Below are 20,565 nucleotides of genomic sequence, written 5' to 3' on the forward strand. Positions count from 1 at the left end.
CTCCTTAGCTTCTCCCTCCGTGGAATCTGAGGAGAGCGATCCCTGCGGGCGCCCATCTGTGAGTCACAGCCCCCGATCCACCGCTGCCCTGCTCCATGTGCTTCGCCCCTGCTCTCCCGCTGCGCTGCTGCACGTGACGCCGCTACTTTTCCGCTTCGCCCCTGCATGTTACGCCGCTACTCAGCAGTAAGAGAGCAGCGGCGTCAGATGCATAGGGGCATCTGACGCCGCTGCGCCCCCCCCGCTCCACCGCCCCTGCATCTGCCACTGCACTCTCCCCATCAGCCGCTCCACCGCCCCTGCATCTGCCACTACACTGTCCCCAGCAGCCGCTCCACCGCCCCTGCATCTGCCACTGCACTCTCCCCATCAGCCGCTCCACCGCCCCTGCATCTGCCACTACACTGTCCCCATCAGCCACTCCACCGCCCCTGCATCAGCCACTGCACTCTCCCCATCAGCCGCTCCACTGCCCCTGCATCAGCCGCTGCACTCTCCCCATCAGCCGCTCCACCGCCCCTGCATCAGCCACTGCACTCTCCCCATCAGCCGCTGCACTCTCCCCATCAGCCACTGCACTCTCCCCATCAGCCACTGCACTCTCCCCATCAGCCGCTCCACCGCCCCTGCATCAGCCACTGCACTCTCCCCATCAGCCGCTCCACTGCCCCTGCATCAGCCACTGCACTCTCCCCATCAGCCGCTCCACTCTCCCCATCAGCCGCTCCACCGCCCCTGCATCAGCCACTGCACTCTCCCCATCAGCCGCTCCACCGCCCCTGCATCAGCCGCTGCACTCTCCCCATCAGCCGCCGCACTCTCCCCATCTGCCGCCGCACTCTCCCCATCTGCCGCCGCACTCTCCCCATCTGCCGCTGCGCCCCTGCATCTGCCGCTGCGCCCCTGCATCTGCCACCTCACTCCCTCATCAGCCTCTGCACCCCTGCATCTGACACCTCACTCCCCCATCAGCCTCTGTGCCCCTGCATCTGCCACCTCACTCCCCCATCAGCATCTGCCTCCTCCCTGATCTGCTGCCTGCTCTCTCCCATCCCCTTAATCCTCTGCCCCCTTCCTCCCTCCCGGATCTGCTGCAATCCTGCTGCCTAGATCCATTCTGTAAGGTAGCTATCCCCAATCTCACCTCCCACTCCCCTTCCACCCTTCCCCTCGACCCCCCCTTCCTCCGCCGCTCCTGCATCCGTTGTGCCCTCACCCATCCTCCGCCGCTCCTCCATCCGCCACGCCCTCTCCCATCCTCCGCCGTGCCCCCTCTCCCATCCTCCGCCGCGCCCTCTCTCCCATCCTCCGCTGCTCCTGCATCCGTTGCGCCCTCTTCTATCCTCCATCCAGCTTTTATCCATCCCACCTAGTCCCCCCCTTTTTGCAGCACATCCGTGCGTTCGTCCTAATTTTTTTTATGGAAACTAAGAAAGAAATACAAATAAACTTAGTTTAGGGCCAGTAAAATTATACTGTAGTAATCGTCAACTACAGTATTTTTTACTGAATATTGTAAGGGTCAGCCCAGTGCCACACAAGAGAGCGATGCACAAGTCTCACATCGCATCATCCGGCATGGTCGCCCTCTTCCAGACAGGAGTGTGCGGCTGTGATGCGTTGCGAGATTTGTGCATTGCTCTCACGTGTGGCACTTGCCTTAGTGTCAGTTGCAGGCGCTCATATATATATAATATATATATATATATATATATATATAATTTTATTTTTTTTTTATTTTTTTTACTGACGTCTGTATTTTTTATTTTGCCAAACTAATATTTCTTTGTATGGGGGGGGTCTAGTTTCCAACATGGGGTCACATGTGGGGGAGCTCAGCTGTTTGGGCACATCAGGGGGATCTCCAAACGCAACATGGTGCGGCTAGCGATTCCAGCTAATTTTCCATTTAAAAAGTCAAATGACGCTCCTTCCCTCTGGAGCTCTGCCGTGCGCCCAAACAGTGGTTTTCTGCCACATATGAGGTATCAGCGTACTCAGAACAAATTGCCCAACACATTTTGCGGTCCATTTTATCCTGATACCCCTGTAAAAATTAAAAAATTGAGCCTAAAATAACATTTTTGTGGAAAAAAAAGTACTTTTTTGTTTTTATGCCTCAATGTATGAAGCACCTGAGGGTTCAAAGTGCTCATTACCCATGTAGATTTATGCCATGGGGGTCTAGTTTCCAAAATGAGGTCACTTGTGGGGGAGCTCAATTGTTTAGGCACCTCAGGGGGTCTCCATACGCAACATGGCGTACGCTAATAATTCCAACCAATTTTGCTGTGAAATGGCGCTCCTTCTCTTCTGAGCCCCGCCGTGTGCCCAGACAATTACTTTCCACCACATATGAGGTATCTGTGTACTCAGGAGAAATTGAACAATACATTTTATGGTGCATTTTTTCCTGATACCCTTGTGGAAAAAAAAGCTACCTGGTTGAAATAACAATTTCATGGTAAAAAAAAAATATATATATTTTCACGGCTGAACATTCTAAACTTTTGTGAAGCCTCCAGGGGTTCAAAATGTTCAGTAAACATCTAGATAAATTCAATGAGGGGTCTAGTTTCCAAAATGGGGTCACTTGTGGGGGAGCTCCATTGTTTAGGCACCTCAGGGGGTCTCCAAACACAACATGGCATCCACTAACGATTCCAGACAATTTTGCGTTTGAAAAGTCAAATGTCGCTCCTTGCCTTCCGAGCCCTGCAGTGCGCCAAAACATTTGATTTCCACCACATATGAGGTATCTGTGTACTCAGGAGAAAATGCACAATACATTTTATGTTGCAATTTTTCCTGATACCCTTGTGAAAAAAAAAGCTACCTGGTTGAAGTAACAATTTCGTGGTAATTTTTTTTTTTTTTATTTTCACGGCTCAAAGTTATTAACTTTTGTGAAGCCCCTAGAGGTTCAAAGTGCTCAATAAACATCTAGATAAATTCCATGAGGGGTCTAGTTTCCAAAATGGGGTCACTTGTGGGGGAGCTCCATTGTTTAGGCACCGCAGGGGTCTCCAAACGCAACATCGCGTCTGCTAATTATTCCAGACAATTTTGCTTTCAAAAATTCAAATGATTCTCCTTCTCTTCCGAGCCTTGCCGTGCACCCAAACAGTTGATTTCCCCCACATATGAGATATCGGTGTACTCAGGAGAAATTGCACAATTAATTTTATGGTGCATTTTTCCTGATACCCTTGTGAAAATGCTAAATTTTATGGCTAAAGTAACATTTTTGTGTAAAAAAGTAAAATTTTCATTTTTTCCTTCCACATTGCTTTGGTTGCTGTAAAGCTCTTAAAGGGTTAATAAACTTTTTGGATGTAGTTTTGAGCAGTGTGAGGGGTGCAGATTTTAGAATGGGGTCACTTTTGGGTATTTTCTGTCACCTAGGCCTCTCAAAGTCACTCCAAATGTGATGTGGTACCTAATGTGGCCGCCCAATAGCAGAGGAGGGGCGGAGATGAGCGGGACGTAACATCCCGCCCACCTCCTTCCTTCCTCATTGCCGGTGGACGCAGGTAAGGAGATGTTCCTCGCTCCTGCAGTGTCACACACAGCGATGAACAAGCAGCGGCATGCACCACCACCGATATTTCGTAAAGGAGCGACGTGTCAACGATAACAATTTTTGACGTTTTTGCGATCGTTGAACGTCGCTCCTTGGTGTCACACGCTGCAATGCTAATGGCGCCGGATGTGCGTCACAACCACTGTGACCCCGACGATATATCGTTAGCGATGTCGCAGCGTGTAAAGCCCCCTTTAGTGTTTTTGTTTGTTTTAAACTGAAGGTCATATTTATTAGATAAGTGGATGTTTTTTAGGTTATAGTTTCGCCAACTATTTTTTTTAGAAATTATCTGTTTCAGGTGTAAGATGATGGACCCGTCACATGACCCGTGGATGGGGGGGGGGGCCCATAGACCCAGAACAGCCCGGGGCCCTGGTTACCCTTAATCCGCCCCTGCCTGCACTGCAGTGTCAGTGTCTGCCCGCAGTATCAGCAGCTTCTCACAGTGCAGTGCTGGCAGCCGCGGGAATGACGAGTGCTGCTGTCAGGTTAGATGAGATCATTACCTGCAGTGACGATCTCCTGACGTCAGCGCTGTCACTGCCTTTTATGTCCGTCTCGCGGGCGGCCCGAGACTGTCACTAGCGGTGACGTCACGGGCTCTCACGATACTGCTGAGAGCGCGGCGGGCATAGAAGGCAGTGACAGCACTGACATCAGCAGTGCAGGAGATCGTCACTGCAGGTAATAATCTCATCTAACCTCCTGAAGTCAGTGCTGGTCATCCCCTGCAGTGACTTGGGCTGACCTATTGATGTTAGCTCAGGTCACTGCATTACTCTCCCAGCCAATGGGGAACATTCTGTTCTTCATTGACTGGGACAGTGACTATGGTATGGATCATCGTGGGACCCCCTTATTAGGTTACGCCGGACCTGGAATTGATTGCTCTTTTCAATAAATTGGTGAAAGATGTAATGTTTTGGGGAGTGTTTTTTCAAATAAAACTTTTTTTGTTGTCTATTTTTTATTTCTTACTTACTGGGTTTGTGATGTCGGGTATCTGATAGACGCTTGACATCACTAACCCCAGGGCCTGATGCCAAGTGACATTACACATCTGGCATCAACCCCATATATTACCCTGTTTGCCACCGCACCAGGGCAACGGGATGAGTTGGGGTGAAGCACCAGGATTGGCACGTCCAATGGATGCGCCACTTCTGGGGCGGCTGTGGCCTGCTATTTTTAGGCTGGGGAGTGTCCAATAACAGTGGACCTCCCTAGTCTGAGAACTCCAGACCACAGCTGTCCGCTTTACCTTGGCTTGTGATCCAATTTGTGGGGACCTTACGTTTTTTGTTTTAAATGATTTATTTAATGTAAAATAACAGCGTGGGGTGCCCTCTGTTTTGGATTACCAGCCAAGGTAAAGCTGCCAGCTGTGGTCTGCAGGCTGCAGCCGTCTGCTTTACCCTAGCTGGCTACAAAAGATGTGGGGGACCTCAGGTCGGGGTTTTTTTTTATTTATTTATTTTTTGGCTAAATATAAGCCTAAGCACCCTTTAGTGCCACATGAAAGTCACTAAAGTGTGCCAGCTTAGAATATGCAGGGATATTATATAGGTCTTTCTCATCTATTATCGATCTATCTATCTATTCATCTATCCATCTTTCCCTCTATCCATTATCCGTCTGTCTATCTATCTATTGATTATCTATCTATTATCTATATTATTTATTGCAGTTACAGCATAAAAAAACGCAGGGACCGACCTGCGGCAAAATTGCGGCAGAAACGGATGCGTTTTTCCCGCGGTTTTGGTGCGTTTTTTTACCGCAGGTGTGGTAATCTTCAACTCCCAGAGGTTTCTCAAGAAATTTTCTTGAGAAAAATCACTTTTCTAGTGCGCACATAGCCTTAGAACAGGGGGCATAGCAGGTAGGAAGAGTATGAAGTCAGCGGCCACCTCCCCTGTTCTCTGCTGCAGCTCGGAGCTTTACACTGGTCTGTGACATAACGTCCCATACGGGAGAAGGGAGGGGTGAGGAGTAGCTACTATTTTATTGATATAGAAGTGATCTAAAGATACTAGAACTGTAGTGACCAGCTCAACTTCATAGCGTATGAGGGAAAGTCTCCTTTCAGTCTTCTTTTTTACAAGCTAAACATTACCAAATATCATAACCAATCCTCATAGGAGATGGTTTGTAGACCGGTCACCATTCTGGTCACTGTTCTTTAAAATTACTCCAGTTTGTTGATGTCTTTTTTTAAAATATGGTGCCCAGAACTGGACACAGTTTTCCAGATGAGGTCTGACCAAAGAGGAGTAGAGGAGGACAATTACTTCACGTGATCTAGCCTGTATACTTCTGTTAATACATCCCAGAATGGTGTTTGCCTTTTTTGCTGTTGCGTCACACTGTTGACTCATGTTCAGTCTATGCACTATTAATATACCCAAGTCTTTTTCACACATTCTGTTGCTTAGACATATATACAGGGTGGGCCATTTACATGGATACACCTAAATAAAATGGGAATGGTTGGTGATATCAACTTCCTGTTTGTGGCTCATTAGTATATGGAAGGGGGGAAACTTTTCAAGATGGTTAGTGATCATGGCGGCCATTTTGGATCCGATTTTATTTTTTCCAATGGGAAGAGGGTCATGTAACACATCAAACTTATTGAGAATTTCACAAGAAAAACAATGGTGTGTTTGGTTTTAACGTAACTATTCGTTCATTAGTTATTTACAATTTTATGACCACATAAACTGTGTTCAAAGTGCTGCCCATTGTGTTGGATTGTTAATGCAACCCTCTTCTCCCACTTTTGACACACTAATAGCAACACCGCAGAAGAAATGCTAGCACAGGCTTCCAGTATCCGTTGTTTCAGATGCTGCATATCTTGTATCTTCACAGCATAGACAATTGCCTTCAGATGACCCTAAAGATAAAAGTCTAAGGGGGTCAGATTGAGAGACCTTGGTGGCCATTCAACTGGCCCACGAGGATCAATCCACTTTCCAGGACACTGTTCATGTAGAAATGCTTGGACCTGACACCCATAATAGATCTCAATGAATGAAATATTCCACTTGCAGATCTTTATTCATTACATGCTGGAAAACAAATATAAAAATGATCAATGTAAATCAAAATTAATATCACATGGAGGTCTGAATTTGGAATGATACTCAAAATTAAAGTGGAAAATCAAATTACATGTTGATCTAACGTCAGTGGAAATGCCTCAAAACAAATGAGGATCAGTAATGCGTGTATGGTCTCCATGTGCCTGTATGACTTTCCTTCAATGTATGAGCATGGTCCTGATGAGTTGGTGGATGTTTTCCTGTGGGATCTTCTCCCAGACCTTGATTAAAGCATCAGTCAATTCTTGGACGTCTGTGGTGCAATGTGGCATTGGTGGATGGAACAAGACATAATGTCCCAGATGTGCTCGATTGGATTAAAGTCTGGGGTCCATATCATCAATGTATTCATCATGAAGGACCTGCTGATACTTGTGCCACATCAGGCGTAGCATTGTCATGCATCAGAAGGAACCCAGGGCCCACTGCACCTGCATATGGTCTCATAATGGTTCTGATGATCTCATCCCCGGTACCTAATGGCAGTCAGTGTACATCTTGCTAGTACATGGAGGCCTGTGCGGTCCTCCAAAGAAATGCCTCCCCACACCATTACTGACCCACTGCCTAACCGGTCATGCTGGAGGATGTTGCAGGCAGCAGTATGTTCTTCACGGTGTCTCTAGATTCTGTCACATCTGGTGCTCACTGTGAACCTGCTCTCATCCGTGAAGAGTACAGGGTACCAATATCGAATCTGCCAATCTTTGTGTTTTCTGGCTAATGCCAATGGCCCTGAACGGTGTTGAGCTGTAAGTACAACATCCATTTGTGGACGTTACATGTATTTAGCCTGAAGAAGGAGCCTTGATGCTCTGAAAGCTTGCTAATGTAATTTTTTTGGTTAGCGTATAAAGGTATCACTCCTAAAATACCTTTGTAATTCTTGGTGCATAGTATTTCCAGTAATCCATTTTTTTCAACAAAATTTACAAAATCATTTTTTTTAGGGACCACATCATATTTGAAGTGACTTTAAGAGGCCTAGGTGAAAGAAAATACCCAAAAGTGACACCATTCTAAAAACTGCACCCCTCACATTGCTCAAACCCATATCCAAGAAGTTTATTAATCCTTCAGGTGCTTCACAGGAACTAAAGCGATGTGGAATGAATATATATATATATATATATATATATATATATATATATATATTGTGATAACACGCTCCGGGATCGCCTTTGCTGGGTTCAAAGGGCACGTATTCACCTCAGGCAGACAGCCGAATTCAAGGTGTAACTGACGCTTGGTCAGGTTTATTGCAGTGAAGCATAAACAAAAAGAAAAAAAAACACCAACAAAATAAATCCTTGCCTGTCCGGCGCTAACTATACACGGTGTTATCCTAACTACCAACTGGAGGGCTTCTCCCTTCCAGCTAAACCATACAAACATCAGGCACTGCTCCTCACAAGTGTCTCCTACACAGACAGGCTTACTGTGTTCCCAGATGGAGACCCTCCCCCAACTTCCCAGATTCCTTTTACCTCCGTCCTTCACCTCCCATTAATCCATTAGTAGCCAGGTGATCCTGGCCAGGCTAAGTCACATAGGACCGATACCGGGGTGAGATATACCTGCCCTCATCCACTAATCCCACATGAGTCTCACATATCCCCCCCCTCTGCTCAGACCACTGCAGCTGAGCAACAGCCCCCACAAAACAGTGCACACGCGACAGGGCATCAGCATTCCCCATCCGCACCCCCGGGCGGTGCTCCACTGTAAAACGGTAGGCCTGAAGTGCAAGGAATCACCGGGTCACTCGGCCATTCCGTTCCCTATTCAAGTGCATCCACTTGAGAGGGGCATGGTCAGTGATCAGCCGGAACTTCCTACCAATCAAGTAATATTTAAGGGACTCTAGAGCCCACTTAATGGCTAAGCATTCTTTTTCCACTATGGCATAGTTGCGTTCATGCTTATTAAGTTTCCGACTAAGATAAAGGACCGGATGTTCCTCTCCGTCCTTCAGTTGTGACAATACAGCCCCTATACCGGCATCAGAAGCGTCCGTTTGGACCACGAACTCGCTGCGGAAGTCAGGAGTCATTAGCACAGGTTGAGAGCAAAGAGCTAGTTTTAGGTTATGGAAGGCTTCTTCGGCTGCCGTGGTCCATTTGATCATGACAGAGTCTTTCCCTTTGGTAAGGTCCGTCAGGGGAACAGCGGTAGCCGCAAAATTGGGAATGAACCGTCGGTAGTAGCCGGCTATTCCTAAAAACGCTCTCACCTGCTTCTTGTTGACTGGTTGCGGCCATTTCTGAATGGCTTGTATCTTGTCAATCTGGGGTTTAACAATTCCCCTCCCAATTACGTATCCCAAATACCGGGCTTCTTCCAGCCCGATATGACATTTCTTGGGGTTTGCTGTTAGGCCTGCCTCCCGCAGGTCCTCAATCACGGCCTCTAGTTTCTGGAGGTGCGTCTCCCAGTCCAGGCTGTAAATGACTATGTCATCCAAATACGCAGAAGCATACTGCCTATGGGGCCTCAGGACTCGGTCCATCAACCTTTGAAAGGTTGCCGGTGCCCCGTGTAGTCCAAACGGCATATACACATACTGGTATAAACCTTCCGGTGTAGAAAACGCAGTTTTCTCTTTAGCGGCCTCTGTTAGCGGGATCTGCCTATAGCCCTTCGTTAAGTCTAGGGTCGTGATATACCGGGCTTTTCCAAGCCGATCTATTAATTCATCGACCCGTGGCATAGGGGATGCATCAAATTTGGAGACCGCATTTAATCTCCTGAAGTCATTGCAGAATCTAATGGAGCCGTCTGGTTTCGGTATTAACACAATCGGACTCGACCAGGCGCTATGCGATTCCTCGATTACACCTAACTCTAACATGGTCTTCACTTCTCGGGAGACAGCTTCCCGCCGAGCTTCCGGTATTCGGTAGGGCTTTACCTGAACTGTTACCCCAGGCTCTGTTATGATGTCATGTTTAATGAGAGTGGTCTGCCCGGGCTTTTCCGAGAAAAACTCGTGATTGTTGATTACAAACTGCTTGACGTCTGTCTTTTGCCGCTCTGACAGCGTCTCCGCAATCCCGACATCAGGTATAGTCTGCTTGCAGACCGGAAGGGCCAGACCTGCTGACAGAGCTGGACGGTCCTTCCAGGGTTTTATCAGATTCACGTGATAAATCTGTTCAGGCTTCCTTTTACCAGCATGGTACACTTTGTAGTTTACCTCACCCACCCGTTCCTTAATTTCAAAGGGGCCTTGCCACTTTGCCAGAAATTTGCTTTCTGCCGTGGGGACCAGGATCAACACCCTATCTCCGGGTGCAAAAGTACGGATCTTGGCCCCCCTATCATAAATCCTTTTCTGTGCTCCTTGAGCCTGTATCATATGCTCTTTAACGATGGGCATCACCGCCGCAATACGGTCCTGCATTTGGGTTACATGGTCTATTACGCTTTTGAACGGGGTGACCTGTCCCTCCCAGGTTTCTTTAGCGACATCTAACAGTCCACGGGGACGTCGGGCGTACAGAAGCTCGAAAGGAGAGAACCCGGTGGAAGACTGGGGCACCTCCCGGATGGCAAAAAGCAAATACGGGAGTAAGTAGTCCCAGTTCTTCCCGTCCTTGTCTATCGCCTTACGGAGCATCTGTTTCAAAGTTTTGTTAAACCGTTCGACCAGTCCGTCCGTTTGAGGGTGATACACGGAGGTGCGTAACTGTGCTATTTGTAACAGCCTGCAGAGTTCTTTCATTACTTTAGACATAAAGGGGGTTCCTTGGTCTGTGAGTATTTGTTTTGGGACACCAACCCGACTAAACACATGGACCAGCTCCTTGGCAATGGTCTTGGTGGCCGTGTTACGCAAAGGGATGGCCTCGGGGTAACGAGTGGCATAATCCAAGATGACAAGGATGTGCTGGTGTCCTCGTGCAGACTTGGGGAGGGGTCCAACTAAATCCATCCCAATTCTCTCAAATGGGATCTCGATGATAGGCAGAGGTACTAAGGGGCTACAGAAACGGGGCCTAGGTGCAGACAATTGGCAGTCAGGACAAGACTCACAATAGGTGCGAATATCGTGATGCATGCCGGGCCAAACAAAACAGTGTAATATCCTTTCGGTAGTTTTCTGGACCCCCAGGTGTCCCCCCATCATGTGTCCGTGTGCCAGGTCCAGCACTCTCCGCCTGTAGGCTCTCGGCACAACCAATCGTTGTACTGTGTCATCCCCCTTCTTCTCTATCTGATAGAGAAAGTCATTCTCCAGTGCCATGTAGGGGTAAGACAGCCTAGTACCTGCATCCACCTGCACCCCGTTTATCATTTTAACATTTTTTATAGCCTGAGAAAGGGTAGGATCTCTCATTTGCTCACTTTGGAAGTCATCTTTGTGGACTTCCAAATTCAGCCAAGAGGAAGGGGGACAGCCACCCGTGTCCGCCTCTGCCCCGGGTTCATCGGAATCACCCGCCAGAACTGAAAAGGGGAACTGGGGGTTGTTTTCAGCGGATTCCTCCTCTGAACCCTCTTGTGGGGAATCCTCTAGTGGCTCCGGGCCCACACAAGGTGTGGGAGAAGGATCATCCGTGCGGCTACCCTGGGGTACTAATTGGTTCTCCCACAACTGCCAGAAGTGGGGAAAATCCCTGCCCAAAATGATATCATGCAATAGTGCTGGTACTAGTCCCACCTTATGATGCACAGATCCATAGGGCGTAGTAATGCAGGAGACCGTTGTGAGGTACGAGCAGGTGTCTCCATGCACACATGTCACAGAAAATTTATCTGACGGTCCCATCGGGACTGCTACCAGACTGGCCTTTACCAGAGTCACCACACTTCCCGAGTCTAATAGTGCAACAACAGTATTGCCATCAATGGACACTTCACACAGGTGTTTTTTCATATCGCCTTGACATGCAGCAACACACACTACCCGTGCAACCATAGCCCTGCGTTTTTCAAAGTCCGTGACATCGCACTGCATCGGTTCTGCAGTTAATGGACAGTTTGCAGCAATGTGGCCCACCTCCTGGCAGCGGAAACACCTCACGGGCCCCTTGCTAAGACCATAGTTTGGCACCTTAGCCCTCACAGGGCCAGCAGTCCTGTTTTCCTCCTCCACTGCCTTAGGATATTTTCCTCCTCCCCATGACCCTGGAACAGTCTTACCAGATCCTCGTCGAGAAGGGGAAGAGTGAGGATGTGTAGCATCGTCCATAAGTCCTTCTGCCAAGGAATAACGCTCCACTAGATCTACTAGCTGATCCGCTGTCGTGGGGTTTCCATGGCTTACCCACCTCTTCAGAGATGGCGGTAGAGCTCTTAGGTATTTATCAAGAACGATTCTTTGTACCATCTCTGGCGCCGTCAAAACCTCAGGCTGTAGCCATTTCTTGGTCAAGTGAATGAGGTCAAACATCTGTGACCGCGGTGGTTTATCGGGCTGATAAGTCCATTGATGAACTCTCTGTGCTCGCACGGCCGTCGTCACTCCCAGCCGGGCAAGGATCTCGGCTTTTAGTTTATCAAAGTCATGCGCTGCTTCAGGCTCAAGATCAAAGTAGGCTTTTTGGGCCTCACCTGCCAGAAACGGTGCAAGCAAGTCGGCCCATCGCTCCTTTGGCCACTTTTCCCGCTCCGCCGTCCGTTCAAACGTGGTCAGGTAAGCTTCCACATCGTCCTCTGTGGTTAGTTTCTGCCAGCACCGACTCACATGAATCACCCTCTGGTCAGCCTCTGCATTACTCTCCGGTACGGTCGCCAGACGCTGCGCCACCTGCTGCAAAAGTTGGCGGTCTTTAACCGTCGATTCCACCAGTTCCTTCAACTGTGCCGACATCAAGCGATTAGCTTCCTGCTGCACAGCTGCGGATTGTACCAGCGCTTTCACCACGTCATCCATTATGATGCGCTGTAACGTGCTGCCCGCGTTCTCCACCACAATGTGATAACACGCTCCGGGATCGCCTTTGCTGGGTTCAAAGGGCACGTATTCACCTCAGGCAGACAGCCGAATTCAAGGTGTAACTGACGCTTGGTCAGGTTTATTGCAGTGAAGCATAAACAAAAAGAAAAAAAAACACCAACAAAATAAATCCTTGCCTGTTCGGCGCTAACTATACACGGTGTTATCCTAACTACCAACTGGAGGGCTTCTCCCTTCCAGCTAAACCATACAAACATCAGGCACTGCTCCTCACAAGTGTCTCCTACACAGACAGGCTTACTGTGTTCCCAGATGGAGACCCTCCCCCAACTTCCCAGATTCCTTTTACCTCCGTCCTTCACCTCCTATTAATCCATTAGTAGCCAGGTGATCCTGGCCAGGCTAAGTCACATAGGACCGATACCGGGGTGAGATATACCTGCCCTCATCCACTAATCCCACATGAGTCTCACAATATATATATACAGTGCCTACAAGTAGTATTCAACCCCCTGCAGCTTTAGCAGGTTTACACATTCAGAATTAACTTGGCATTGTGACATTTGGACTGTAGATCAGCCTGGAAGTGTGAAATGCACTGCAGCAAAAAGAATGTTATTTCTTTTTTTTTTTTTTTTTTTTAAATTGTGAAAAGTTTATTCAGAGGGTCATTTATTATTCAAACCCTCAAACCACAAGAATTCTGTTTGGTTCCCCTAAAGTATTAAGAAGTATTTCAGGCACAAAGAACAATGAGCTTCACATGTTTGGATTAATTATCTCTTTTTCCAGCCTTTTCTGACTAATTAAGATCCTCCCCAAACTTGTGAACAGCACTCATACTTGGTCAACATGGGAAAGACAAAGGAGCATTCCAAGGCCATCAGAGACAAGATCCTGGAGGGTCACAAGGCTGGTAAGGGGTACAAAACCCTTTCCAAGGAGTTGGGCCTACCTGTCTCCACTGTTGGGAGCATCATCCGGAAGTGGAAGGCTAATGGAACTACTGTTAGCCTTCCACGGCCTGGACAGCCTTTGAAAGTTTCCACCCGTGCCGAGGCCAGGCTTGTCCGAAGAGTCAAGGCTGACCCAAGGACAACAAGGAAGGAGCTCCGGGAAGATCTCATGGCAGTGGGGACATTGGTTTCAGTCAATACCATAAGTAACGTACTCCACCGCAATGGTCTCCGTTCCAGACGAGCCCGTAAGGTACCTTTACTTTCAGAGCGTCATGTCAAGGCTCGTCTACAGTTTGCTCATGATCACTTGGAGGACTCTGAGACAGACTGGTTCAAGGTTCTCTGGTCTGATGAGACCAAGATCGAGATCTTTGGTGCCAACCACACACGTGACGTTTGGAGACTGGATGGCACTGCATACGACCCCAAGAATACCATCCCTACAGTCAAGCATGGTGGTGGCAGCATCATGCTGTGGGGCTGTTTCTCAGCCAAGGGGCCTGGCCATCTGGTCCGCATACATGGGAAGATGGATAGCACGGCCTACCTGGAGATTTTGGCCAAGAACTTCCGCTCCTCCATCAAGGATCTTAAGATGGGTCATCATTTCATCTTCCAACAAGACAACAACCCAAAGCACACAGCCAAGAAAACCAAGGCCTGGTTCAAGAGGGAAAAAATCAAGGTGTTGCAGTGGCCTAGTCAGTCTCCTGACCTTAACCCAATTGAAAACTTGTGGAAGGAGCTCAAGATTAAAGTCCACATGAGACACCCAAAGAACCTAGATAACTTGGAGAAGATCTGCATGGAGGAGTGGGCCAAGATAACTCCAGAGACCTGTGCCGGCCTGATCAGGTCTTATAAAAGACGATTATTAGCTGTAATTGCAAACAAGGGTTATTCCACAAAATATTAAACCTAGGGGTTGAATAATAATTGACCCACACTTTTATGTTGAAAATTTATTAAAATTTAACTGAGCAACATAACTTGTTGGTTTGTAAGATTTATGCATCTGTTAATAAATCCTGCTCTTGTTTGAAGTTTGCAGGCTCTAACTTATTTGCATCTTATCAAACCTGCTAAATCTGCAGGGGGTTGAATACTACTTGTAGGCACTGTGTATATATATATATATATATATATATATATATATATATATATATATATATATATATATATATATATATATATATATATATTACAGTACTGGGCAAAAATATTGGCACCCCTGCAATTCTGTCAGATAATACTCAGTTTCTTCTTGAAAATGAGTGCAATCACAAATTCTTTGGTATTATTATCTTCATTTAATTTGTCTTCAATGAAAAGAAAAAAAAATTGTCAAAGCCAAATTGGATATAATTCCACACCATACATAAAAAGGGGGTGGACAAAAGTATTGGCACTGTTTGAAAAATCATGTGATGCTTCTCTAATTTGTGTAATTAACAGCACCTGTAACTTACCTGTGGCACCTAACAGGTGTTGGCAATAACTAAATCACACTTGCAGCCAGTTGACATGGATTAAAGTTGACTCAACCTCTGTCCTGTGACCTTGTGTGTACCACATTGAGCATGGAGAAAAGAAAGAAGACCAAATAACTGTCAACAAATTTTGCAGCATAATGTAGGGCCCAGTGTGAGAAAGCTGGGTCTTCCAGGGTCAGAGGTCTTCCAGCAGGACAGTGACCCAAAACACACTTCAAAAAGCACTAGAAAATGGTTTGATAGAAAGCACTGGAGACTACTAAAGTGGCCAGCAATGAGTCCAGACCTGAATCCCATAGAACACCTGTGGAGAGATCTCAAAATGGCAGTTTGGAGAAGGCACCCTTCAAATCTCAGGGACCTGGAGCAGTTTGCCAAAGAAGAATGGTCTAAAATTCCAGGAGATCATTGTAAGAAACTTATTGATGGTTCCCGGAAGCGGTTGTTCGCTGTTATTTTGGCTAAAGGTTGTGCAACCAAGTATTAGGCTAAGGGTGCCAATACTTTTGTTTGGCCCATTTTTTGAGTTTTGTGTGAAATGAACAATGATTTGATTTTTGTTTCATTCTTTCTTGTGTTTTTTCATTGCAAGCAAAATAAATGAAGATAATAATACCAAAGAATTTGTGATTGCAATCATTTTCAAGAAGAAACAGAGTATTATCTGACAGAATTGCAGGGGTGCCAATACTTTTGGCCAGCATATATATGTATATATAAAATGTTACCTAAAAATGTTGCTCTAGAAACAATCCTTTCACTTTTAAAAGAAATAAAAAAATGGACCCCAAAATTTGTTCCCCAGTTTCTTCTGAGTGCGCTGATACCCCACATGTGGTGAGAAACCCTTGTTTGGACAAGTGGGAGGGCTCAGAACAGAAGGAGCATGATTTGAATTTTGGAACAGAAATTTAGCTGAGATAGATTGCTAGAACGTGTAGCATTTGTGGGGCCCCTAAGGTACCTAAACAGCAGAAACCTCCCACAAATGACCCCTTTTTAATTAAAAACTAGACCCCTCAAGGAATTTATCTAGGGGTTTGGTCAGCATCTTGAACTGCCCAGGCGCTTCACAGAATTTTATAACTTTGAGCTGTGAAAATAGAAAAATCCATTTTTACCACAAAATTGTTACTTCAACCAGATACCATTGGGGGGGGGGAGCTAACAGGAAAAAAATGCAACATACAATTTATCTTATCAAAAATTAGCTAAGGATATAGGTCAAAGTAGAGCAACTATAAACCATTTGACCTATTTGTCAGCGCAAATCTTCAGAAATCATATAGAAAAATTGCGCAAATCAACATTCGAAAAAATACAATTTTTATTATCAAAGAATTAATAGTACAAAAATGGTGGCATGATAACAACAGGAAATGGAGACAAAGGGCGGCTTCTACCTCAGGCATAAATTGTAGCATACACAATCAATACATGAAACAAAAGGGGCCATGCAATAAATGATTCACACAATACACAAAGGGTGCCAAATATCAATGCATCTATCACATAGTGTATAAACGGGGCTCCTCCTGAGCATCAAACATAGAGGATACAAAAGTTAACCCCATTATGACAATCAGATTAGGCATAGGTAACCACTTAATAAGAAAATGGAACCACCATAGCATGACCGGTAATAATTATTAATAGGTGTAAAATAACATTACCTAGGCAGGTGAACGCCCTGTCTGGAAACCTCCTACGCACGTTTCGACCGGTAGTCTTTTTCCAGGGAGAAAAGTAATATGAACCTGTCGGTTCACCGCTCTTAAATACTATGAACAGATTGCTGATAGGACCTGCGATCATGTGATCGTAAAGTCCGACGTCACTTCCTGTGCGGCGCATAGCAACGCTGATGCTGCCGTCATCATCGCAGGAACAGGCGTCACCAGGAAATGAGCAACGCCAACCAGTGTAGTGGTGCGTCACTGACCCTAGTAAAGACACCTATCGCCGAGGAGACGAGGGTAGCCGCAGCGCGAATGCGCTCAAGTGGCGTCAATGTTACCGTATAATAGTAAATATAGGAGCACCCATCATATAATTTAGGTCACAAAGTAAGTGCCGCAAACCAGAATAAGGGTCGGTAGATATAACAACACTACATATATTAAGCATAAAAGGATAACGAATCTATAAATAATTTCATAGATACGAACATATACAGAAATTATACAAGACGCAGATACTACAATATAAGTGCATGATTATTAAACGTAAAGTGCAAGAGTGCAATAATAAAATTCTATATAAGCAAGTTATAAATCACCAAAAATGGGCACAGACAGAGTATATGTAGGGTAATCTCAATGATACAATGAATTATATATAGAAAAATATAAGAAAAATATAATAATATACCCAGTTAAAAAATGTAAGTTGAACCTAAGTGCAACATATACTGTACACACGTACAAAAAATTGATAGGTGTAGACAATATGAATATGAAGAAGTGCAATACTGATGCATATAAGAATTATATGGCACAAAATGTGTAAAAGTTAAAAGATCATGCAAAATATATGATGTAAAGTGAATATTAGTTCTATAAAAAAATTCTATAAAAATGCCATAATAAATATGAAAAAATCATTATCCATAAACAGTGCAAGTGATGCAAAAATATATAAAAAAATTGTTAAATAAATAACAAGTGAATATTGTGAAAAAAATATATATAAACCCTATATCCCACTTTAATACATACTCATGCTAAAATTTATATATCTAAACTATATACATAGCCCGAAACCTAGAATGGGCATACATAAACCACAATCTATACCAAAACGGAGTACCCAATTTATTTAACATCGTGTCTACACATACATACAATGACCATAAAACAAGAAGATAAAAAAATATATATTCATGAAGCAATCGCATATGTTCCATCTTGATTTTTTTTCCTCTTTTCCAACCACTGCCGATCCACCAGCAGATACCATGTGTAAACAAGAGCAGTGCACACAAACCAAACGATCATGGCTTAATGTACATATAGATATAAAAACTACAATAGAAGAAAAAACAATTAGAAACAAGATAAAAACACATTAAAACCAGATTCATAAAATAAAAACCAATACAATGATCAGAGAAAAGGTGAAAAACTCAAATTTTCATTCAATCCAGCGGGCTGCAGAGTCCCCAGGGTCCAGATCCATCTTGCCTCCCTTTGCGCTAAAGCTTAACTTGATATTCAGGTCTGGGGACTGGGATGGCCATTTCAGAACATTGTAATTGTTCCTCTGCATGAATGCCTGAGTAGATTTGGAGCGGTGCTTTGGATCATTGTCTTGCTGAAATATCCATGCCCTGCGTAACTTCAACTTCGTCACTGATTCTTGCACATTATTGTCAAGAATCTGCTGATACTGAGTTGAATCCATGCGACCCTCAACTTTAACAAGATTCCCGGTGCCGGCATTGGCCACACAGCCCCAAAGCATGATGGAACCTCCATCAAATTTTACTGTGTGTAGCAAGTGCTTTTCTTGGAATGCTGTGTTTTTTTGCCTCCATGCATAACGCCTTTTTGTATGACCAAACAACTCAATCTTTGTTTCATCAGTCCACAAGACCTTCTTCCAAAATGTAACTGGCTTGTCCAAATGTGCTTTTGCAGCATACCTCAGGCGACTCTGTTTGTGGCGTGCTTGCAGAAACGGCTTCTTTTGCATCACTCTCCCATACAGCTTCTCCTTGTGCAAAGTGCGCTGTATTGTTGACCGATGCACAGTGACACCATCTGCAGCAAGATGAAGCTGCAGGTCTTTGCAGGTGGTCTGTGGATTGTCCTTGACTGTTCTCACCATTCTTCCTCTCTGTCTTTCTGATATTTTTCTTGGCCTGCCACTTCTGGGCTTAACAAGAACTGTACCTGTGTTCTTCCATTTCCTTACTATGTTCCTCACAGTGGAAACTGACAGTTTAAATCTCTGAGACAATTTTTTGTATCCTTCCCCTGAACAACTATATTGAATAATCTTTGTTTTCAGATCATTTGAGAGTTGTTTTGAGGAGCCCATAATGCCACTCTTCATAGGAGATTCAAATAGGAGAACTACTTGCAAAAGTGGCCACCTTAAATACCTTTTCTCATGATTGGATACACCTGCCTATGAAGTTCAAAGCTCAATAAGGTTACAAAACCAATTTAATGCTTCAGTAAGTCAGTAAAAAGTAGTTAGGAGTGTTCAAAACAAGAAATTTATAAGGGTGCCCATACTTATGCACCTGTCAAATTTAGTTTAAATGCAGATTGCACATTTTCTGTTAGTACAATAAACCTCATTTCAATTCAGAAATATTACGATTATGAGTCCATCATTTATTAGATATATGAAACTGAAGTAGCTGTTACAAAACCCCAAACTGTTATAAAGAAAAAAAGTTAACATTAATAGGGGTGCCCAAACTTTTACATATGACTGTATGTGACCACGATCCAGCGACACTGCGTCTAGGACGCAATGTCAGCCCTCCTGCAGAGATGCGATGTGTTCTCCATGGTAGAATACAACTGCCTGCGCCCACGATCAGGGTTCGGGCCACTGCTGACTTTAGCTCTATTCTCCCCACAGAGAACACTCGCATGTCCACAGCATAAATTGACATCCTGCAGTTCCAGAAGACGCATCACATGTCAGTTTATGCTGTGAAAAAAAACAACAGCAGCGGCCCCTGCACTGGCCGCTATCACCGAGGGGTCTATTTTGCTTGCGGTCCGCAAGAAGCAGGTAAGGGGGCACTGCGGGAATGGAGGACAGTTTGAACAACAGCATAATAGAAGACAGGAAGGGGACTGGAATGAGGACATTGCTACATGGGACAAGAATGGGACACATTACATTTTATTAGTATCTTTTTATTTTTGAAATTTAACAGTAGCTGTAGCATTTCCCACCCTAAAGCCTGCTTTACACGTTGCAATTTCGCATACGATTTCGTATGCGATTTGCAACGCCCCCATCGTATGTGCGGCACGTTCAATTTGTTGAACGTGCCACACAAACGATTAACCCCCATCACACGTACTTACCCGTCTATACGAACTCGATGTGGGCGGCGAACGTCCACTTCCTGGAGTGGGAGGGACGTTCGGCGTCACATCGACGTCACGCGGCAGCCGGCCATTAGAAGCGGAGGGGCGGAGCTGAGCGGGACGTTAACATCCCGCCCACCTCTTTCCTTCCACATTGTCAGCCGGGAGCCGCAGGAGGCAGGTGAGATCTGTTCATCGTTCCCGGGGTGTCACACACTGCGATGTGTGCTACCTCGTGAACATTGAACAACCTGCCGCTCAATTTTAGAGAAAGGTATGATGTGTATGCGATGAACGGAATTTCGTTCAATCGCAATCGCACGTACCTGTCACACCCTTCAATGTACCTTACAATGCCGGATGTGCGTCACTTACGACGTGACCCCGCCGACACATTGTAAGATATATTGCAGCGTGTAAAACGGGCTTAAGCTTATACTCGAGTTAATACGTTTTCCAGT

The 20,565-nt window shown here is 45.5% G+C and overlaps 1 protein-coding gene across 1 annotated transcript in view; it reads left to right on the plus strand.

The window, feature by feature from the left end:
• Window positions 1-20,565, plus strand: part of LOC142312734 (uncharacterized) — a 154,827-nt gene that overhangs the window by 80,461 nt on the left and 53,801 nt on the right. The window lies entirely within an intron of this gene.

The sequence above is a fragment of the Anomaloglossus baeobatrachus genome, chromosome 5 (assembly GCF_048569485.1).
Source record: "Anomaloglossus baeobatrachus isolate aAnoBae1 chromosome 5, aAnoBae1.hap1, whole genome shotgun sequence".
NCBI lineage: Eukaryota > Metazoa > Chordata > Amphibia > Anura > Aromobatidae > Anomaloglossus > Anomaloglossus baeobatrachus.